The following is a 24,734-nucleotide window of genomic DNA, read 5'->3' on the forward strand; positions in this document are numbered from 1 at the left end:
ACTTTTCCCTATCACTTTGAAATGCTATGTTAAGTCCACATAGTCCTCGGCTTTCTGTTTTGGAAAATAAACTGTGGATTGTATGATAATCAAAAGCAGTCATTTTTTTTTTTTTAAATATCACTTCAAAGGGACTAATGGTCAAAGAACCCCTAGGATCTGCAGTGTGTGCTTGAGAGTGAAGAAGCTGGGGAAGAGGTAGGGAAATGAAAGAGCAATATCCAGGGAGGCTGGTTAAGGGACCATTGTCATCTAGTTGGAGGGTCACTAATAAGGAGACTGGAGGATGGGATGACATTGGAATCTGGGGATAAGAAATAAAACAGAATAAAATGCAACAAAAAGACGTGACTTGGGACAGAAAGCTGTAATCATCTGGGTGATGAGCAGTTCTGGGCTCTGCATTTCCTTTCTATACAGAAAAATTCAGGAAAATAATTTATTATGTAGAAAGTGAAGCCGTGTGTGTGTGTGTGTGTGTGTGTGTGTGTGTGTGTGTGTGTGTGTGTCTGCATGCACACACTTGAGTGCATGTGTGGGTGTGTTTAGACTAGTAGGCAAATTTTATGTGTTTCCCTGAGAATCAGGCACATATTTTTGAGACAGTCCCTGGTGTTGCAAATGGGGGCTGCCTAGATGTATCCTGTGGTTCTTGAGACCAAACTCAGGTCTTTTCACTTGCAATGCAAGTGCTCCAACAACTGAGCCCCTGCTAAAAAGCTGAGCTGGCACTATAAAAAATTTCCAAGCCTTTTTAGGGAATCTTAATTAATTCAATAAAAATAAAAGACAGAGGCATACATTTAATCAAAACCACTACTATGAGTTGCAATGAATATATTCAGTGTTTTTCTTGAAAGAAAAAATATATCAGAGAATAAGGGCCCTCACTCAGTGTGCTTACAGTGCAGTTAAGCAATATTCTGAAAATCTTTGTTTTGGGAGTTTTTACCAACTCAATAAGATATGCGGCATCATTTAAATCCTTGAACCCTATCACAGCCCACCCCCACAAATAGTATTGAGATAGGTGACTGTCCTTCCTCAAAAGGAAATGCCTGCCAACCTAGACTCACAATTTTAGAAACAAAAATCAAAAAAGCAATAGCTGTTGTTTATGGCCAACAATGAGGGAACAAGATTGTGGGTAAAGTATTACTTCAAACAACCTTGCAAAATGCCACATAGTGTTGAAGAAAGGTTTACTGCTCTCACATGCTGCTTCTCTGCAGCGGGGAATGCATGCTGACAGTGCCTTCTTTTCAGCATTTACCATCTCATGTGAACCAGCGGTGTGGAAGGTACCCATGCCTGGAGTACTCAACAGCGATCTGAATACACCCGGGCTCATAAGCCCCATTGTTAACAGAGCAAGAGCTGACAGCTTGCACGGTGGAAAAGGCAAGCAGTGAAATAAAACAGATGTCAAGGAAAAAATCCCTCTACTTGTTTGGGCATAACCAGAACGCCGAGGAATCGACTGCCAAAAAGAATGTATCTCTATTTCCTACTGACTCCTGAGGGGTTGGGGATAATGTATTTTGGTATTATTCCCCTCCCCAAAGAAAACCATCCCATATATTAGTCCAAACTGTCCAAACTCAAGACAAATAACATAATCATTGTCTATAACATCCTCATTCTAATAAGATGTAATTCTTTCTTAATGGCATTGCCTATAACATTTGGGGAACAATATCCTTCTAGGAAGTCACGGTAATGAGAGAAAAATTGGGTTGCTGTTCCAGTCCCTAACACATACAGGCCCACTGTTGATATAAAACATCCTCCTAAGGGGTGTCTGAATGCTCCATCAAAAATGACACATTAACTACACAAATAAGATCCTAATTGTATTTTATCCTCACCAAGCTTAAGAGAAGGTACTCTGCAAGAAGCTATTATTTCATGAATTCTGATATAGGTTACCAAAGAAACAGGAGATGATAAACTTCATTGGGACTTAGAAATGAGTGTAATACAATCAAATTTCTAAAACCGACTTGGAATTAGAGATGATAATAAAGGATTCTTCAAGCCAGTAAATCGTCACTATTGAACTTTCATCTGCAATCAACTTGTGGTTTCCTCCTGGGCCGTAATCACAGCAGGTTCTTCCATGGCATCACACCCATCCCTATACAGATGGGCTATGCCTGTCATGGGCAAGCTTTGACTGGGGCATCTGCAAGGTGGAAGTACTTTATCACTACCTTGAATTTCTTCATAGCTTTTGAGCAGAAACCCCAAATTTTTCATTTCTTTCATTTTTTATTGTCTCCATAAATTATATGTCTTGTCCTTCTCTTAGTCTATATATGAAGTAAATGAAAAATAAAATTAAAAAGCTGCCATCTAGTTCATTTTATAAGCTTCAAACTTTCCAACTGTGTTTGGAGATGTTCAAATTTAGGCTTGATGACTTTCTTGAAGGTCAACCCAACTGCAGTGGCATGCACACAAGGCCTTATGAATTTCACTCCATAGACATAGTGTGTGAAGATCGGTGGGCCACTTTATTAACGTGAAACATCTATTGAGCAGCAACATTTTAGAACAATGAAAGACAAGTAGATATGTACATACTATTTTTGTATATTTCAATATAACTATTTTTTCCATACTTTTTTTCACATTGTGGGATAATCTTGACATTGCAACTGAGAGAACTCAAGAGCCATAAAGATGACATAAAAGGAAATTATCTCATTCATTCAACACTCAGCAAATGTGTGCTTTTCTTTTAACATGTGTACAGTTGGGGGGATGAAAATATAAACAATGTGAAAAAATAAGCTCAAAGTTTATTTTAGAATAACAATAATCTACCAGGGAGAAGAGATGGGGGAGGAATGATGAGAAAGCAAGACTTCCAGACAGAACTGGAACATCATCTGCCAAATGTCCAAATGCATGGGTATGACAGTAAGAAGTGATGGACTGTACATGTTTAATCAGAGCAAAAAGATACAGTTTTTAGATGTGTAAGAATCATAATCACCTACTGCTGTTATCTATAGGCTGCTCACTCTGGTGGCTTAGATTAGCCGGGTAGTATGCTAAGTACCATAAAATTACACTATTTCAGGTTATATAGCTTTGACACAAATGCAAATAGATTAATTGAAGCGTTCAATAACACACAGACAAAATTTGACACAATGATGCAGTTACTATGGTATATGAAAGCCTGGAGATGAGAAATAAATCAAATGTGGTTTTAGAAAAATTGTTGAGTTGTCTGGGAAACACACACACCATGCATACACACATACATCATATACATACACATATATATGTATGCATGCATATCATCCACACAAATACACACTACACACACACATAAAATACACACACATATATGTATACACATGTACACATATACATTCATACACATACAGGCACAGAGACATATCACACACATACACATATATCATTCACACACACACATATACACACATATACACAACACACATACATATATTGTACACACATAAATGTACACATACATCACATCTATACATTCAAATATATTCAGAAACATATGCATATATATATCCATAATTTAAGTCATTGCCTTAAATTATACTACAGAAGAAATTTTGAATAGATCAAATATTAGGTTTAGTAAAATAAAACTCTGAAAAATTAAATAAAGTTACCTGTAAATATTTATCTATAAACAGAGCAGTGTTCTTAAAGGTCAAATAGAAAGAGGAAATGTAAAAAGCTAAGAAATATAGTACACTACAATGTGAATAATAATACTCAAAAGACAAAAATTGAAAGTAAAATATTTGCAAATTACAGGCAAAAAAATTAAACTATATATATATATACTACATGTACTACAAAAAAATTAAACTATATATATATATATACTACATGCCATGTACTACAAACTACAGTAACACAGTGAGATGCTATTTCAAGTCATTGTACTAGAAGCTGTGGTGTGCTTCCAGGTGAGAACTGAAATGCACAGTTCTCTTAACTGTTTATTTAGTTGTTGGCAGCTGACAGTTATCGGCTGAGCCTCTCTTTAGAAATTACCCCTCGCTGAGAAGAGCCACTTTGCCTAGGGTCACAGTCCTACCCTGGAACAGTCTATATCTGATGATTGGTCCTTTGCTCTGACGTCCCTCACAATGGTGGGGTCAATATCAAGGGCTGTTCCACCTCTGACACCCCAGGGAAGTGGCTCAGCCATGCTGCAATCCAGCTGCTCCTCTCCTGAGTTCTGCCACTCACAGCCCTCATCACTTGTGCTGTTTCTCACACTGTGCTTTTAAAAGCATCCGGAGAACATGTCTCAGAATTAGCTTCCTAGAAATCCTTACCTGCCACAGTGGATCTGGGGCAACAAAAGAGCTGGACTTCAGTAAAGGCTCCCAGGACAGTGGTTCTCAAACTTCTCAATGCTGCAACCCTTTAATATAGTTCCTCATGTTGTGGTGACCCCAACCATAAAATTATTTCATTGCTACTTCATAACTGTAATTTTTCTACTGCTATGAATCATAACGTAAATATTTTTGGAGACAGAGGTTTGCCAAAGGTGTTGTGAGCCACTTCTCTAGTGTTTGGCCAATCTTTTCTTTCAGATCAGCACTCACTCCAACCTTTGGCTAGCTATGGCTACTGTAATACATAATACATAATATATATGAATACATAATAAAATATGAATAAAACTAAGGAAAGAAACAAATTACAACACAAACGGGAGCCTCGAGCAACCACTAAATGTCAACTATCCAGTTAATCAGATAACCATGGCCAGTTCAAGCAGACACCTAACAGTAGTGAATAGAATGATTACTTTGCTTTCATGGTCCAACTTTAAAGCTCAGGACAAATGCTACACTAGACCTTTCAGATTGGACTTCTAGGTACACCAATCTCTCTTGTCTCAAGTCAACTATTGTATATTATTCTGTCATTAGCACTTCTTCTTACAATAGAAGACAGACAGACAGACTGATGAGAGCAGAAGTGAAGGCAATGAACCCTGGCATCTAGAGCTACCTACTCCTGGCCTCAGGATCTGCAAAGACCCCAGCCCCCCAGGGTTCCATGCACTCTAATAAAATGGCAGTGGCTAGCAGCTAATAATACCGACATGGCTTAATTTTAATTTTTAATTTTTCTAAATATTCCTATATTGATACATATTCCTATATTTCCATGTATAGTTAGATAAACACATACTCTTGCAGAGGATACCTGTTCCAGGCTTGACCTGGAAGTACTACCCCTAGTGAGGCTTCTGTTTACTACCACGCCTACCTATGACACACTCCTGGGGCGAGGCTGAGACAGGAGCCCTTAAGACCTGAGATCCAGATGTGCCAGCTCTTGGTTCTTGATGATCCTGAATGCTGGATGCAGACCAGTCAGAGTTCTCCAGAGAACCCTGCTGGACTACACCTCACTTTTCCTGGATCCTGTAACCAACACTGGCTGTAAGTTACCCCAAGATAAACCTCCTTTTTAACTACGTGGAGTTGCCTTGTTAACCCCCACTTTACACTCTTGTTGCTTGTATTCTCAAAATAATGGTTTGAATCTATTTATTTATAGAATTTTAAATGGTGAAATATGGCAAAATATTTATAGTTTTCTTTAGAAAGGAATGTATTTGGCATCCTAGCTGACATATACTTGCTCAGCAATGTTCAAAGTTGCCCTCGCTGCAATAGTCAGGAAATGGAAACAAACTAAATTTCCTTTAACTGATGAATGGACAATGAAATTGTGATACACATGCACAATGGAGTACTATTCAGTTGTGAAGAAAAATGAAGTAATGAAGTTTGCAGGTAAATAGACAGACCTAAAAAAGATTATGTTAAATAACATCAAGAATGTTTGGTAAAGCCTCAGGACTCATTATTTTATATTTACCTAAGATTATGCACAATACAAGTAAGTGTATGTATACACTCCCCACCCCACCTCCACACACTTGGACTAGAACCACAGACTATCAAAAACTCTAGTAGTAGGCATGAGAAACCACATTTTGAATAATTGGTTATTGCCATAGCCCTTGGCTATCTTTCGGCGATTGAGGGTGGGTCCCTATTGCTAAAGCATCTTAGGATACAAGACTCAGATGGTTCCAGATAGATCTTAACCTGAAAGCCTCATTGCTACAGTCTAGCTCCCTGATTCCAGAAAATACTGTGTATGCTTTGCAGGGAGGGAAGCAATTAACAGTCCTACCTGCTGTAGCACCATGAGCCATTACAATTACCAGCATGGCAAGATGTGTAGAAAGGTACAGTAAGTGGCACTCACATATTGGTGGCACTTAAGGACTTAAGGCCACTCAACAGGAGGTAAATCATGCCGGTACTAGAAACCTACCCAGCTTTCTGAGACTAGTGAGGTCATGACTTGAGAAAAGAATCTACTACAGCCACCTTGCCAGAGTGGTATAATTTCTTACTGTATTTTAAATCTTATCCTCATGCTCACTGATAAGTATAGGCACCATTTCTCATCAAAGATACCACTCTATAGCAAATGGAGAGCAGCACAGAAAACCACAGTTGCGTACAATACAGAGATCAACATTGGGAGCCTAGCCCCAAGGGATACATCTACATCACAAGTATCTACGACATATCATATCACCTGCATCTATGACTCAGGATGGAATATCAGGGAAGAGTGTAAAGAAAGATTGTAAGAGCCTAAATATCAGGAAATCTGCTGTGAAACAGTCCCTCCCAGAAATAGGTACATAAACGAGACTGGAACGATGGCAAAATCACAGACATGTTAGCATGGAAAGGGGAAATTCTCACAGGGTTCCACCTGTGAGATGGAGAATTAGCCTTGCCCCAGGTGAGCCCCCTTAACGGTTGTCCATCATAGAACGGTAAGCCCTAAAATCATGTGTACACAAAGAACAGAAATGAACACAGGAGTCTGTATATATATATATGCATACACACACACACACACACACACACACACACACACACACACACATACACACACACACACACACTCTTAGCAATGATAATCAAAGGAAAAGCGGCTCTCAGCCTGAGAGTGGGATCTATTGGGAGTGGTTTGAGGGAGGGTCGCTGGGAGGGCCTGGAGGAGGAAAGGGAAGGCAAAGTGATATAATTCTGTTTTAATTAAAAACATTAAAACATCTTAAGATGAAATTCGCAATTTTATAAAGTTAGGAAAAGTTTTTAGAATCTGAGCTTGAGAAAAGACTTAAAATGATGAGTAAAGTTTTTCTTATTAAATCAGTAAGAGGCTGAAAAGGACAGTAAAATGTAATCCAATAATGGTAAGATGGGAAATGTTATGAAGTGGTAATGGATCAAGAATTTCCATTAAAATTTTGACAAAAGGAATAAAGAATTAAAAAGTTAAATAGATAAATCCATTGTTTTAACTTTTTAATAAATAACCACCCATTAAAAATTTCTCAAAAAAACAATAGTTCTAGATAACAGCTACAGAAAATAACTTTCATATGGGAAAAATAGAAACATTTCACAATATATATGTTTATATAAACGTACAGAAATCTTTATCCCTAATGTACCTAGTAAATAGTTTTAACAATATGTATCAAGATACATGTGAATGTATATAACTAACGAGGACTATGGGGGTCCAGCCCCTCGATAGTCCCCTCCCAGGGTCCGCGGAAGGCTCTATCAACCAGCAGAGAATCTTTAGGGTCGGTAAATCAGTCTACGCACTCAGAGTTCTTTGATCCATTCGCTTTAATTCCTCTGGCATAACATCCTTTATACACAGCTTCAGTTCTGTTCTCATGTCTAGCTCCTTTCTTGCCTGATTTCTCTCTATATTTATCTACTGTCCCCTCTATGTTCTATCTTAATTCCTTCATCTAGTTCTGTCCCTTCTAGGTTCTCATCTATCTAGTTCTTTCCCCTATCAGCTCGTCTCCTGTCTCCTTCTCTCTCATTTGGCTCTTCCTCATCTTGTTCTTCCCCATCTGGCCTTTCCTCATCTTCCATCTCGTTCCTCTTGTCCTCTCTTTTAGCTCTTTAATCTAGTTCTTCCCCATCTCAGCTCGTTCCTCTCAAGTTCTTACCCATCTCGTTCTTCCATTCTCTTCTCTCTTCTCCGTCCTGTCCTCTGCTTTACAGTTATATATCTCCCCAAAATCACAATCCTCCCCTCCACCCAGGACACTCAGCCTGAACTTCCTCAGGCAGTGATTGTCCACTATCAGGATCAAATGGAGGGTTGATAAGAATTACAAAGAAGGGCACTAGTTGTTAATTACCATTTGTGACCCAAAGGGGAAGTGACTAATGAATCAACTAAAGGCTAAATATGGGTAATATCTAAGAAGAGGGGTCTTACGTGCACAACTATAACCTTAAATGTGTTTGGTAAAGGATGTTAAAAATCTATAAGTTGCTAGGTCAATGGGAGAAAATAAAACTGTCTTCTTTTTTCCTGTGGCTCCTATCTGTCCAAGCTGTCTGCCGTTTTTCTGCAGGGTGGGGGAAAGTGTGCTCAGTCTCTAGGCAACCTGTGTACAGCTAGATGCCTCTGGTGATACAGGGAGGCTTGAACTGGGAGTTCTGGCTGAGCATAGCTGTTAGCACAGAAGTTTATCTAAATATTCCTAGAAGTGGTTAGGTAAGTAGTTAGAGGTCTATAAAGTTAGTAAGGCTGTAAGAAAGGAGGGGTCTGAGCTAAATTGTGTAAAGCTATTACTTAATGTCTACCTGACCTAGGCGGTGTCCCCTTGTGGAATTTACCTTAAGTCAGGAGACTTGCATGTGGGCTATTATCATTGTTAGTCCACCTGGGACTAACAATGGGCGCCCACCTGGGTGGTTTTTCCTGTAGTCCTTGAAAGTGGCCAAGGGAGATAATCTGATTCCAGAGAAAGCCTTTCCTGAGGCTGTTCTCCAAATACCTGGAATGTGTATGTCCAGAGAGTGATCAGTCTACACTGTTAGCTCTTCTTAGGGAAAAGTCAATTGGGAAAGCTATGAAGGCACACATGATTTTCATAACAGAATACAGCTGATATATAACAAGCCAAGTAACACCAAAAACTCCTTGGGATTTGGCTTCCTCTGGAGGAATTCCATGATCCCTCCAGGTAGTGACTTTGCCATAACCAGCTGAGTTCTTATGATATATTTCTGCGGCCCGCAGCATATAACAAAGTAGGCAAGGGCTCAATCAGACAGAAATAACTGGCAGACAAAAGATTAGAATAAAAGCCAGGATATTAACAATGGCTTCCTCCTAGTGGTCAGGTTATGTTTTCTTTTACAATATTTATACTTAGGAATTCCTCAGTTTTTTACTCTAGGCATATAGCCTTTAACAAAACAGTTATAAATAAAAATATTTAAAGAACAAATAGCTACTTTAAAAGTCCAAGCTTCCCATGGAACCTTTCATTAAGTATTATTAAACTAAGGAAGGCATTTTGTGGTCATCAGCTCACTAGACGGTTAATCAAAACATCTGGGTTTTCAAGCAAGCTCTGACAGCTTCTAGCCACATGCCTTTGTTCTCACCTGTTTACCAAGTGTTTGATAATAAGGAGATTTACTTAATTCCTCCAAGCCTCAGTTTCACATCTTTAAAAAGATTCTAAGGAGTATTTCACAGCATTGTTGCAGAGATTAGATAACGTTAAGAGGGAAAGATCCAGGCAACATCCCTGATGCCCTCTAGGTATTCCCTCCACGTTTGGTGAAGTTGGAACAGCCGGCTCTTTCCACCATTGGAAATCACATTTTTTTTTTACAGCCTCAATTCTCAGTTCTGGGTCACAGTTTCCTACTCAGACCAAAGAGTGTCTTAAAAATATCTGCACCTTTGGGCAGTAACCCACTGAACAGAGCAGCGCAGCCAGCGTATCCCATCCTGCCTTTGAGACCTTCTCCTTTATATTTCCATCCGTTCTTCTCTTTCTTTTAGCCATTTCATTGTTGTTTGTTTGCTTGACTCGACTCTGAAAATGAGTATTCAGATCAAATTAATTCCCCAAGACCTGTCTTTGCCTTGATTTATATATATACTTGTTAACAGCAAGCTTTGATTATTATACAATTGATATGCTATCATTGAGTGGAATGAATTAATATAATTATTTTTACTCAAAGATGAGGACTACAAAAATAAAAAATTAAAAAGGAGGGCCATCTGTATTCATTCCTGCAGAATGATGGACATGTTCGACATGGTAGTTGCAAAGGACTGCAAAGCAGAAATTAATCCCACTCCTGTGGAGTTCTGAGGATGTTCAGGGCAGCAGATCTCATTTAGAACCCTCCTTTGCCATCTATTAAGAAGTGAGCATGGCAGAGCTGGCCATGGGGGAGGCTTTTTGATTCTCAGTTCCTCTGAACATTGTCAGTGTTTAATCAATAGCTAGTCCGGGCATCATTAAACATGTGCTCAGTTCAAGGTCCTCTAGATGGGGATGGTTGAGGGAATTTTTCAGTCTTGCTGTAAAGTGAAAAAAAGGTGCCTACATTCAGGTTAGCCTGCTCAAAAGAGACACGATTTTAAACCATAGTGCATTAAATGAGACCTGTTTTAATGGGTCATGTGGAATATCAATTATTCTTGATCTCATAATTCTTGCTTCTGTTGTAGGGTATATCCTGCAGAATTTGAGTCTGCATGTACTAATTTATGCTTGCTACAAGGAAAAGCGTTAGCAAATATGTCAGTCATGCAGTGCAGCAAGCCTGCTCCTCTTAAATTTTGTAGTTCAATGATTCCATACAAGTTTAAACTCTTTGTACCTTGGGCTTAATCAAGGGTGTAACAAAGGCAGGACAGTCTGTCTCAACATTTGGAGTGCAGGTAAGAAGCCAACTACAGATTTTTCCTTCTGCATTTTAATCCATTGTTCTCTACCTGTGTGATACAGTGCTTAGCAAGCCAAATTTTCAAATCAAGAAATGAAGATTAAAAAGTGTCTTTTACTACAGAATCTCATGGAAGTTATAATGAGAAATAAGGATCATTAAATCATTTTCTTTTATAAATAAGACCAGGTTGAAATTACTGTTTCCTGACTTTACTTTTAAAATGCAAGTTTTAGGAATCAGAGCTTTCTCCATAGAGAAAAAAGGCCAATTAATTAGGCTTAGTATAAAAATTAATTTATATTATTTTTACTGAATCCAGGAAAAATGTTAAAATCTTACCACCCCAACATATAATATAGAATATGTTGGAGACATAAAGTCAGTCAAATCATTGAAGGGGTTCAATTATTAAAAATTTGAATCATGTATTGTATTCACTTCTAAAAGAAATTAATATGGGCCTTAGGATACTGCGGAGCAAGCCCAGCAAATCCCAACTGTGCTATTGGGTTATAATCTATGAATTTCATTCTGTAGAGACCAACTTGATAAAAATTTCTGGTAAAGCTGGAACCATGTTATATGAAAGCTTCAAATTTCACAATACCAATGAAGAGTAAATTCTGAAATGTCCTTATGTTCTTTTACAAATCATGAAATTATTACTAAATGAAAGAGCAAAGGTTTATGACTTGATGTAACCTCATGTACTTAGTGTTTATCCAAAAGATTATGTAGACTCAGCTAAATTTAACCCTACCATTTTATGAAAACATCAACTATCATATTTTATAGCCTATGCTGGTTTAGTAAACTAGCCACTGTAGCTTCTCTTCTATGACTCCTGACTTCAGCTAGTCCTGGCTAGTTGGCTAGGTTTCCAGTATTAGGCAAGATTTACCTCTTGATGGGTGGGTTTCTATTGCTATGAAAAGACACCATGATCACAGCAACTCTTATAAAGGAAAACATTTAAGTGGGTGGTTTACAGTTCAGAGGTTCAGTCCATTATCCTCATGGTGACATGGCATGCAGGCACACATGGTGCTGGAGAAGTAGCTGGGAGTTCTACATCTTATGCAGGCAACAAAAAGTAAACTGAGACCTCAAAGCCAACCTCCATAGTGACACACTTCCTTCAACAAGGCCATATCTACTCCAACAAAGCCACACCTTGTCCTTTTTTTTGTAAATTGTTGCTGCCTTTTAAGCCACAGCTGCCCTAATCAGCAACTGCAACTGGATCCCCTTGTGCTGCAGAAGCCACAGACTGAAGGAACAAAATTCCCTCAGGCACCGACTCTTTCAAAGCTGGGAAGGGAAGTAACTAAATCGCTGTCCCTGTTAAGAACTCAAGATTCAAAGGTTAAGGTGGAATTCTGCTCTTCAGATTCTCTGAAGAGCAAGTTGTTCACCTCCTCTCCTTGCTTGCATCTTCCAAAAAGCCCTCCTGCTTCTCCTCGCCCCTCCTTAAAAACCCTTCTCCATCTGTCAGCTAGTTGCTGACTCAGCCTCCTGACCACAGGTGAATTTTATTTAATCAAACACATCTTTGCATCATTAAACAAACGTTCCAGAGCATAAACAAAAGCAACACATCTTAAAATAATATTCTACAACAACACTTCCTAGCAGTGCCACTTCCTATGAGCATATGGAGACCAATTACATTCCAACTACCACATTCCACTCCCTGGCCCCCATATAATACCGTAAGGCAAAATGCATTAATCCAACTTCAAAAGTCCCCATAGTCTATCACAGTCTCAACAATGATTGGAAGTCCAAAGTTCTCTGGGTCCAGCTGTTGTGCCCAGATCGTGACCCCCAGAGAGACCACCAAGGAAGGACGAACATACCAGAAAGCAAAAGCAAGGTTTATCTTTGTTACAAGTTGCGCGACAGGGAACTCATCTCAAGCACCCACTGGCCTCAGCGCAGTGAGGCAGGGAGGAGTTACTCTTTCTTGGGGAAGTTAGTTTTTATAGGCAAAACCCATAAAATTTCTTAGAGGGGTGGGGGTTAGTACGGGTCCATCCTTGATTGGTCCCGTTTTTCCCGGGCCTGGACTTTGTCTTATTTTAGCTTATCTGTTTGCCCTGTCAGGAGTTTTACAACTCATCTCTGGGGTCTGGTCATGTTATCTCCGGAGAGGGGCATCTTGTGGTTTATCGGTTACCACCAGACATCCTGATTTTGTTCTTTTGAAAACACCTAAGCCGGGCGGTGGTGGCACATGCCTTTAATCCCAGCACTCGGGAGGCAGAGCCAGGCGGATTTCTGTGAGTTCGAGGCCAGCCTGGGCTACCAAGTGAGTTCCAGGAAAGGCGCAAAGCTACACAGAGAAACCCTGTCTCGAAAAAAACAAAAAAAAAAAACAACAAAAAAAAAAACAAAAAAAAAGAAAACACCTGACTTCACCCTCTCCAGGAAGGGGGAACTGACTCACTTTTAAGATATCTCTTCCCTCAGCTCTTTTGGGTTTCTGGGGGAACTGTGTCTGGGTCTTTCACAGCACTGGCATTCCCTGACAGGCTCTGCATGTGGGCCATGGCAGGTGCTCTGGCGACCCTGCTGTCCATTGGCATGTTCAAGGAGCCCGAATGGGTCAAGGCCAACCCAGCAGCCCTCGGCCTCCATCTAGTGACAATACAGCCCGGGCCAGGGACTGCTCCGCCAGTCAAGGGCCACAAGCACCACCATCTCCTGGCCACATTATGGGCCCTGGAAGCAGCATTTCTTTCCCAGAAATCTCCCAGCCCACCTGGCAGTGATTCTGAGGAGGAGGAGGAAGAGGAGGAGGAGGAAGGAAAGAAGAACAAATACCTCCCAAGGCCCTCAGTTACCAATGCCTTGAAGGAAGTAGAGGAGAAAAGAAAACGGAAATGTCAAAACCAGACACCATCTATCAGTGACTCTGAGGGCAAGGAGGTAGAAAGGAAATGCTGCAGACAAACCCTTGGTGGGATCTCTGCTGAAGAAGGAAAGGAAAGAGGAAATGCCAGAAATATTCTCATTCACTCTCAACCCAGCACCTGGACGGTGTGGACCAAACAGTTCACAGTTCAAGGACAAGCACTGCTACAATTGACCCACCCAAGCCAAGCCCTGAGTCCACATCTTCTAACTCCTCGCAAAGCCCAAGGCAGAAGAATAAGGGGGGGACACAAAAACAAGACACTTCAGACACCAGACCAGGTTCTTCCCAAGGCCTCCACAGAGGAGACTGAGGTGCCCCCTGCCCCAAAGTCAGACAGTCAACGGACTAGAACTGGATCCCTGCGAGCATGGATGACACAATGGCTGGATGGTGCCGATTTCGATACCTTAATGAGCAGTTGTACTCGGGGCCCAGCAGTGCTGCCCAATGCCTCTTTCAGGAAGACCCCGAGGCTTTTCTCCTCTGTCACTGTGGCTTTCAGAAACAAGTGAAAAAGTGGCCACTGCACCCAGTGGACCATATTGTCAAAGATCGCCGCCAGAAGCCTACATCCTTGGTGGTAGCTGACTTTGGCTGCCCAGATTGCTGCCTAGCTTCAAGTGTTCGGAACCCTATGCACTGTTTTGACTTGACCTCTCTGGACCCCAGGGCCACTGTATGCGACATGACCCAAGTGCCTCTAAGGATGAATCTGTGGATGTGGCTGTGTTTTGCCTTCACCAATGGGAACTAACACCAGGGACTTCCTTGAGGAGGCAAATCAAGTGCTGAAGTCAGGGAGTCTGTTCAAAGTAGCTTAAGTCAGCAGCTGCTTTGAAGATATTCGGGCATTTTGGGGGCTGTAACTAAACTTGGTTTTAAGGTCATCTACAAGGACCTGACCAACAGCCATTCCTTCTTGTTTGACTTTGAAAACAACTGGGCCTCCTTGAATAGGACCCAAAGCCCAACTCTCAGGCCTGAAACTTCAGCCCTGTCTCTACAAGCTCAGGTGACCAACGGATACCTGTTAAAAGGGGAAGACTCAGGCTCCAAACTCAGAACTCTGAAGACTGTAGCTAGCCAAGCTACAAGCCAGGACCTGGTGCCATCCTCCTTCTGTACCAAGAACACTGATAAAGCCTCCGGCTCAGCTCTGCTCTAATGGAGCCTTCTTGGCTACAAAGAGCATGAAGTAACTTGGGCAGGCTCAAGAATGAGAAGTTTATTGTGAGGGAATTGGTATATTCTGGGAATTGTGGGTCACTCAAGTATCATGTAATCTACTTGGCTTGGAAGTGATAGATCTCTGGGTTTGGTTTCTCTTCATTTTTCAGAAGGCACCTTCTGATTGTATTGTCTAGCCTCTGATCATTTATAGTTTCTGCTCCTTCAGCTCCAAGACTACAGACAGCTTTTGCCTTATGGCAGGACCTAATGCTAGTGCCTACTGGGGCTGGGAGTTACTTCTTTCTCTCTTGGAGCTGAGAATCATTTCATTTCTTTCTGTTGTTGTTTTGAGACAGCATCTCACACTCGTCCAGGCTGACCTCAAATGGTAATTCTCTTGCCTTAGCCTCCTGATTATTGAGATTACAGGCATGAGCCACTATACCCAGCTTATTTACTTAATTTCTGAATATTCCCTTTCTCATTTGAAAAATGTAAAATTTTTGTGTTCCAGCATGTTGTATGGGTTACCTGGGGAAAGTTGTAGCAAGGGCTGGGAACATAGGAGGCTCTGAGTAAATCAGCTTTGGCTATTAAAAAAGAAAGGAAGGAAGGAAGGAAGGAAGGAAGGGAGGGAGGGAGGGAGGGAGGGAGGAAGGAAGGAAGGGAGAAAGAAAGAAAGTTCAAAGTTCAAAGTCTCTTCTGAGAGTCATGCGATCTCTTAGCTCTAATCCCCTATAAAATCAAACTCAAAAAACAGATCTTTTACTTCCAATGTATAATGGCCCAGGATATACATTACCTTTCCAAAACATAGAGAAGGGAGTATAGTGAGGAAATACTGGACCAAAGCAAGACTGAAAAGCAGCTGGGCAAACTCCAAACTCTACATCTCCATTCTGATGTCAAAATGTTCTTCAGCTCTCCAACTCCATTCAGCTTTGTTGACTGCAACACACTTCTTTCTCCTGGGCTGGTTCCAAGTCTTCTTTGACAGGCATCCCATGACTCTGGTGTCTCCAGCATCTTGGGGCCTCCAAGGCAATCCAGGCTTCAACTTCACAGCTTCACACATGGCCCTTCTAGGCCTCCATTCAGGGACACCCCTGGCACATACCTGACCTCGGTGGCTTTCCTTATTCGTGGAAGAATATTCCACAATCCCTTGATTCTATCCTTAAATCCAGAACCATGTGGCCAAAGCTGTCAAGTTCTGCTGCTTACTGGGGGGAAACATGTCCCCCTCATTCAATTACATTTTCATCAACTTTCTGTTTGGGTGGTTTCCTTCACTACCTAAGCTTTGCTGTCCTGAAACTGGACCTGTAGAGCAGGCTAGCCTCAAACTCAGAGATGTTCCAATCTCTGCCTCTGGGGTGCTGGGATTAAAGGTGAGTACCAGTACACAGGCTCTAAACTCTTATGTAATTCCTTTTCACAAGGTGGAAATTTAGCTGGAAAGGATCTTGCCCTGAGGTCACCACTCCCTTTATTCCAGTTCTTAATCTGTTTATCTCCTTGAACATAGGACTTAGCTACATTTTACTTCCTGGTGCTCCCTTTCTCCTCGAATTTTACAGTTTATAATTTACCCTGCTCAGCTTGCTCCTTTTCATTGTAAGTCTTCACTAGAGTTATCACTCATAACCACATGACAAAGTCTATATTAGGCTGTTTTGAGACTTCCACTGCCAATGGAATTGAAGAACCAGAGCACCCCCATTTTAAGCAAGCCCCTCACCCCAGCTTGAAACAGGCCTGAGTTTCAAAATTCTCAGAGCTGCTGACATAGGTCCCAGGACAAAGTCAGGATGTTTGAAGAGCCATCTGGTAACAACTAATTAACCATAGAATGCCCCAATGCCGGAGATGGTCAAAAGTACAAAGTCAGGATGTTTGAAGGACTATCTGGTAGCAATCGATTAACCACAGAATGCCCCGATGCCGGAGGTAGTCTATAAAGTTTGACAAACAACTGGTTAAAACTACAAAGATAACACAAAAATTCTGGAAAGCCACTAAAACTTGAGCCCATCAGAATTGTACCTGTACTAGCACCTCTAACTGATGTAACCTTATGGGTTTTGCCTTTAAACCTGAGCTTTCAGAGGGGCAGGCACCTCCTCCAGCCTCTACTGTGTGGCTTAACTAGGTCCCTGCCATGTGGCTTGAACTTCAATTAACCTTGCATTTGCATTTCGGTGAGTTTGTGTCTCTGGTGTTCTCTTTGGGGGCCTCACACCCAGGGCACAACAGAATTATTCCAAAACCCTTCACTTTAGTCTCAGGTAGACTCTTCAGGCAAAAAGAAGTCACATTCTTTACCAAACTATCACAAGAACAGTCTTTAGGCAACATGTTAATATTCTTCTCTCTGAAACCTTTTGAGCTAGGACACCCCAGTCCAAATCTTCCATGTTCCTACTGGTATGGCCCATTAAGCAGTGCTGAAAGCATTCCACTGCTTTCCTAACCCAAAGTACCAAAGTCCACATTCCTCCAAACAAAAATGTGGTCAGGCCTGTCATAGCAATACCCCAGTCCCTGGTATCAACTTCTTAGTTAGGGTTATGGCAACTCTTATAAAGGAAAACTTAATCAGGTGGCTTACAGTTCACAGGTTCAGTCTGTTATCATCATGGTGGGGCATGGTGGTATGCAAGCAGGCATGGTGTTGGAGGTAGCCGAGAGCAGTAGTACATCTTGCACAGGTAACAGGAAATGAACTGAACTACTGGGCATGACTTAGCATATATGAGACCTCAAAGCCCACCTCCACAGTGACACACTTCCTCCAACAAGGCCATCCTACTCTAACAAGGCCACACCTCCTAATAGTGCCATTCCCCGTGAGCTTATGGGGACCAATTACATTCAGACTACCACAGTGGGTCTTACTCCAATCAGAGAACTGTTGATCACTGCCAACCTACGTGCGCCACGCTTCCCCCTTGGGGTTAGTGTGCTTCACAGGCTTCACAGTTGGGAGGGTTGCTGGCTGCTTCCCTCCTCTGACAGCTTGCACAGTGCCTTCTGGTCCCATGGAAGTGAGTCCTCAGGGAGGAGGATTCCAGGTCAGTTCTAGTTCAGGAGTCTCTGGAACCTGTATCTAAAGTGCATTGTGTCTTCAGCTAGAGGGACTTCCCTTACACTTCTGTGGCAGCTGAGGACAACAGCAATAGCCCGTAATGTCTTGGGAGTCTCTTGGACAGCCCTGGCCAATGACTCAAAAGAGGGTTTCATGCCTGGTGTTGGGTCTTTTTAGGTGGTCTTTGGCTCTTGAGTGAAACACTGTCAGTCTAGATGGGAAAATTACTTTTAAAATATGTATGTTTGTTTATACATAGACTTCTGTGTAGTATAGGTTTTTTTTCTTTTCCTTTAGGTAGATAGCTAATGGTATGATTCCCTGTGACCTTTCAGACATCATCCTTATTGTGATTTCACTTTCCTCCCTCTTTCTTCTGTACTTGGCTTCCTCTCCCTCCATGATTTAAACAAATTTCTATGGTGGTTTGAATAAGAATGATACTCACAGGCTCATATGAATGCTTAGACACCATGGAGTGGAACTCTTTGAAAAGATTAGAAGGATTAGGAGGTGTGGCCTTGTTGGAGGAAGTGTGTCACTGGGTGGGCTCTGAGGCTTTAGGAGCCCAGGCCAGGCCCACTCTTGCTCCATGTGCTGCCTGTAGAACAGGATGCAGTTCTTAGCTACTGCTCCAGCATTGTGCCTGTCTGGCTGTGTGCTGTCACACTCCCTGCCACGATGACAAAGGACTAAGTTTCTGGATTGGTAAGCAAGCCCCAACAAAATATTTTGTTTCTAAATAAGAATTGCCTTGGTCATGATGTCCCTTCACAACAATAGAGCAGTGACTAAGACAACCCCTTTTTTCTCATTTCCCTCTTCAGATCACTTGTACCCTGCTATCCTCCCTCTATTACTTCCCCCAAGTACATTCTAAATATTTGTCCTTATACCCACAGGTAAGTACAACCCTCACCTCTCATCAAGGAAACTTCTTTTTGCAACAGAGACATCACTAAGAACATAACTAATCAAAATACAAATTGTGGATTCCAGTCCCAACTGATAATCTATAACTTGACCATTGTGGAAGAGGGGGCAGAAGGATCATAAGAAGCAGAGGATGAAGAGTTTGTAGTGAGACTGTGTTTCCTAGGAATGTCAGAAGCTACTTGCAAGAAGTTTCACTAGTATGGCTGCTAATGTGGAAGGGGAAAAGAACACCAATTGGTTTTCTAATGCTAAATGGTCAGCCCTGAAAGCTGACCATTTATATACAAGTAACATTATACAGACTGACCAAGTTATATTTGTGTATTTAGGAATATAAGTATACACACTCATACAAATATGTAACAATTAAAGAAGAGGCCATGAATTTGAAAGAGAGTAAAGAGGACACATAGGAGGATTTGAATGGAGGAAAAGGAATGGGAAAATAATTAATTATATGATAATCTCAAAAAATATTAAAAAATTGTATAGTTTCTATGAAACTGATATTTTTTAAAATAAAAAGTGCTGAGTTTCCACAGGGAAGAAGATTGTAGCTGCTGACACTCAATGTCACGATGAATGTTATAGTCCCAAGTGCCATGGTCTCTCACTAGTCCAGTCTTTGTATGTATGTGTGTGCATGCACAGTTTGTGTGTGTGTGTGTGTGTGTGTGTGTGTGTCTACCTTGAGGCTACACATGTGTACATATTATGTGAATGAACATGTGTGTGAAGGTGCCCATGTACTGTTTGTGTGCATAGAGATTAACATAGGTGTTTTTGTCAATTACTGTCTACTTCACTGTTTGAAATAGATCTCTCAGCAACCCTGGACCTTCACCAATTCATTTATACTGGCTGTTCAGGAGCTTATCGGATCCCCTTGTCTCAGACTTGCCAGCACTAAGATTACAAGTGTGTAGTACCATGCCTCACTTTTAATGTAGATGCTGAGGTTCCAAACTGAAGTCCTCACATTTGTGTAGCAAGAACAGTCATCTCTCCAGCTCCATTATTTGCAAACTGGGCCTTCATACAATAATTTCTTTACCAGGCTCCTTAATTCTGCATATGCTTAACCCAATTACCCCATGCACCAATATGAAACCTTTACATTTAGTTACTATCTTTTCCTTCCTTAAAAAGTCTTAACAATAAGACTCAAGCACATCATTTGTAGAAGGCATGTCTTTTTGTTTGTTTAACCATAACTAGATTTAACAACTTTGCCTAACCCCATAGGCGTGTTGTGTGTCCCACATAAGCATAATTGACTTGGATAATTGGCCAACTAGAAGGTTAACATACTACACCTAAACAGAATCCATGGGGTATCTATGTCATGAGTCAAGTTTTATTCTTTAAGAGAAACAGAGGATCTCTTTAAATTCCAAGCTGTATGTGAAGTAAGGCTCTAGATCATCATGGTAAAAAATCAAGAAGAGAGAATTTTATCCCAATTACATGGCAGATATATTCACTTGTCATCTATGCCCCGTGTTCATCTCAAGAAGTGTAAATCATTGTTCACTCTATTCCCCTAAGGTGCTTATCACGAGAGGTAATTTGTGAGGCTGCAAGCCCAAGTCATATTCTGAAGTTCTGACATTAACCTCTAGTACATACCAGATCCGGTACGCTACAAAGAAAGATGATAATATCTGCCTTTTGAGATTACTGTGAGGGCTAGAGATAATATTTTTTAACTATAGTAATTATTAATGCTGACGGACATGACCAAAATTGCATGCCAAGCACAATTATCAAGATTCTAGAGTGTTTAATCTCTGCATTTGTTTAAACATCTGGACTCTGAGTTATGGGACTATGTTTGCTCAACTTCCCATGACCTCTCAGCCCAGAGGGCTGAAGAAAGCTACTTTTCCCAGGAAATTGCCCATATACAAATATTCCTCACCAGCAAGCCTACAGGAGGAGGAGACAAATGGTCCACCTTGCTTTATGATTACTAAAGTTCCCTGATAGGGTATTCGGTGTTCATGGTGTTTCTTGTCTTTGTCTTTATCCATGGCTCAAATTTTAACCCTAACTTTGCTCTTCACTGGTTTGGGAACACTGTTGCCTTGCCCTTCCAACTCTGACCTTCAGAGCTTTGTACCAGCTTATACTTGGTTTCATGACATATTCCTGATTTTGCTGTGTGTTCTGGTTGGAGACATGAATGAACTCAACCCATCCTTTGCCCTGGACTCTCATTAATAATCACACATATCCTGTTCTTTGTGGTGTGGTCACTCAGCTAGGCTCTTTGAATTCAAGCTCTTATAATATGCAGAAAAATCTTTGCCTTCCTGTCATGGAGTCTCACTGGCAATGACAATCGTCCAGTACTTTAGAGGACCCATATGCAAATCATTCAGTTGGCTGGCAGATGTACACTTTTGGTATATTTGGGGTTTCAAATGTTGTCCATTATGTCACTTGACTTTTGAAAGTAGACAAGGTGGTAAGGATAGACTTGAATTTAATTGCTTTTAATCACATGTATATTTGTATCAACTTGCATAGAGGACTTGAGACATTATAGAGAGTAAATAAAAGATCTTATTATATTTATTAACAATAAGGTTTAAACAAGGAGAGAAAAATACAAAAATAGCCATTCCAGAAAAAATAACTGAATTAAGATTCTAAATTAAGAATATAGGTTAAGTGGAATCACTTTAATTAAAACTTCAATGTTTCTCTCTGTTTCCTTAGAACCAAAGCCAAGCACCATTAACTCTTTAAATCTAATTAAGAGAAGATCACAAGACAGAAAAAATGTCCATCTCCAAACAAAGCAAAGCCTTTTGCAGGATTTTTTTATATGCTGAACACTGACTTCATATATAACACTAGATAAAACACTTTGCCTCAGTCATGATTGCAGAGATTAAAACTAACACAGGCAAGATGAAACCTTTATCTCATACTGTGTGAGGTTCTGTGTTAGCGCTTTAAGATTTTTACATTTCTTTTGCATCTACTGTGTATCTCTCTGTGTGTGCAATACATGTTTGTGGCAGTGCCTGGGGATGCCAGAAAGGGGCATCATATCCCCACAGATGGAGTTACAGATGGTTATGAACCACCTGACATGGGCGCTGGAAACTGTGCTCTGGACATCTACAAGTGCAGCAAGTGCTCTGAAACACTGAGCCATCTCTCCAGCTCCCTGTGTTAGTTTTACCGTGGCTATGTGGGGTCATGGAAATGGTATTTCACAGACCTTATGTATCTGAAATCATGACTATTCCTCAGTTCACCTTTACAAAATTATGGCCAGATACTTTCTTTCCTTATTGCACACCAACACTCCTGCCTTATAAGATTTTATATGCATATCTCAAACACCAAGGGACCTCAGATACAACACCAAGCTCACAGCCCATTAACCAATGTGCAGGAAAATGATAGCACAAAGCCCATCCACCCTCCATTTGAATACTAAGATGCATCCTTCGTATCTCCATGGCTGGTACCCTCATCAGGATGTAACACAAATGTAGCCCCTCATGACATCCTTCTCTTATTTGGGGCTATTGCTGAGTTATGCATTTCATCTACTGGAACAGCTGTTTTGTCCAAGCAACTGTTTAAAACTCCTAAGGCAGTTGATCCATTTTCTTTCAAGGAATATGGTATGATGTTTGGGAAGCCTTCTCAGAGAGAGTGATTCTGAATTGAGTATAAAAAGGCAAATTAGGTAAGATGAGGTGGAGAAACAATGGGAAGAGAACGGAAATGAGGCTCAAGCAATGTGGTAGCAGGTGTATGGAAGTGGAAGCTGCTGAACACTGAGGGACGTGCAAATTCCCTTGTAATGGTGAAGTGTGGAGTATAGAGGTGAGGTGAGGGAGCTGTTCTCAGAAGTCAAAACCTGAACCACTAAGCCATGGCAGGCTGGAGAGGTCAGTTCTGAGTGCTACAAAGAAAAAATGTTTTCTTAAACAATTTCAAATATTATATTTTCAAAGTATTACTATGAGAGTTGGAAAGATATCCCTATGAGTAAATACATTGGTTTGTAAGCTTGAGGTTCTAATTTCAATTCTCAGCACCATGTAAATTTCCAAGTTTAACATTTGTGTCTGTAACTCTGGTTCTAGGGGGAAGAGACAGGTGGATGCTGAGGGCTCACTGTACAGTCACTCCAGCCTAAACATTTAATTCCAGGTTCAGTGAGAAACCCAGTCATAAAATAACATGGAAAAGAATTGAAGAAAAATCCTAATGTGGACCTCTGACCTCTAGACATGTCCAACAGGAAAGAACCCACACAAAAAATATGCACATAGGCATATAACACAAAACACACACACACACACACACACACACACACACACACACACACACACACCATTAAAAAAGCAAGAAAATGGCAGAGTGGTGGTACACGCCTTTAATCCCAGCATGCAGGAGGCAGAGGCAGGCGGATCTCTGTGAGTTCAAGGCTAGTCTGGGCTACAGAATGAGTTCCAGGAAAGGCACCAAAAGAGAAACCCTGACTTGAAAAACAAACAAACAAACAAAAAACAAAAACAAAATACCAAAAAACTATGACTATGACAGTAGTTCGGGTACTAGATTCCAAAGGGCATGCACATGGGTAGCAGCAGTTAAGAGTCATTTGTACAACTGCAACAGTCTCTGTGACTGTAAGCCAGATGGGAGTCCATTGCTGAGACCGGAAGTCTACACAAGCCCCCATCCCTAACCTAGAAGCTATATACAATTGAAAGCCTTTCACAGAGGAATAATTGATTTTGTTCAGTGGAGGTTCACTGGGTACAAACCACACATAAGGGCAGTTCCCATGCCCAGCAGTAAACGGCCAACACAAAATGAACTCAGTGGTTCTTTTGGAGTATTTTGTTTTATTTTGGTTTTGGCCACCATGCTTTGTCTGGGCATATGTGCAGATCTTTTGCTTATATATTATAGATTCCGATGGTGTTTTCTCTGTGTGTGAGTGTATGTGTTTTCTGTGTGTATGTGTGTGTGAATGTGGGTGTGAATGTGAGTGTGAATGTGGGTGTGAATGTGAGTGTCTGAGCATCCCCATGTGTTTCCTGTGCTTTTTCATTCGCTCTTTCTTTCTGTTTGTTTGTTTTGTCCTGTTCTGGTTTTTATTTTATTTTATTGTTTTTAGATATCTATTTGGATTCTAATGAGAAAGAGTGTGGATTTGGGTGGGTGGGGAAGGAAAGGATCTGGGAGGAGCTAAGGGAGATAAAAACTACAATCAGAATATATTGCAGGAAAAAACTCTATTAAAGAGAATGAGTCAACTATAATAAGCTTTATCAGAGTTTATACAGACATTATGGAAAGCACTCGTAGCATCGGTGACCTTTGGCTAGGACTGGGGAAGGGACGGTCACTGCCATGAGTGAGAACATGGATATGTGGTGAAGACTTGATTTTAGGACTACTCTGGAAGTGGGTGGCCTGAGACAATGTGGTTGCCAAGAAGGAGTAAAGTCAGCTTTGAACCACCGAGCTTTGCAATGCAGAATGACTTCCACTGGATGGGGCTCAGGCATTAGCTACATATGTAGCCCAAAGTGAACAAGGAGCCACCTGAACTAAAGGTGCTGCATGGGCATCACAGCCTTCTAGCTAATTGTAGAAGGTAAAGTTTCATAAGTGAAAAATATCGCACAGGAGGGTGAGAAAGGAGTCCAAGGCAGCATTCTGAAGATTATCAAGGAGTTTGGCAGAGGTCAGAGATCAGAGAATGCAGCAAAGATGT

General features: G+C 41.0%; 1 protein-coding gene and 1 pseudogene across 1 annotated transcript in view; one reads left to right on the forward strand and one right to left on the reverse strand.

Moving 5' to 3' along the window:
* Positions 1–24,734, reverse strand: part of LOC114695330 (EGF-like and EMI domain-containing protein 1) — a 695,481-nt gene that overhangs the window by 173,467 nt on the left and 497,280 nt on the right.
* On the forward strand, positions 13,310–14,988 carry LOC114695326 (annotated as a pseudogene).

The sequence above is a fragment of the Peromyscus leucopus genome, chromosome 6, assembly GCF_004664715.2.
Source record: "Peromyscus leucopus breed LL Stock chromosome 6, UCI_PerLeu_2.1, whole genome shotgun sequence".
NCBI lineage: Eukaryota > Metazoa > Chordata > Mammalia > Rodentia > Cricetidae > Peromyscus > Peromyscus leucopus.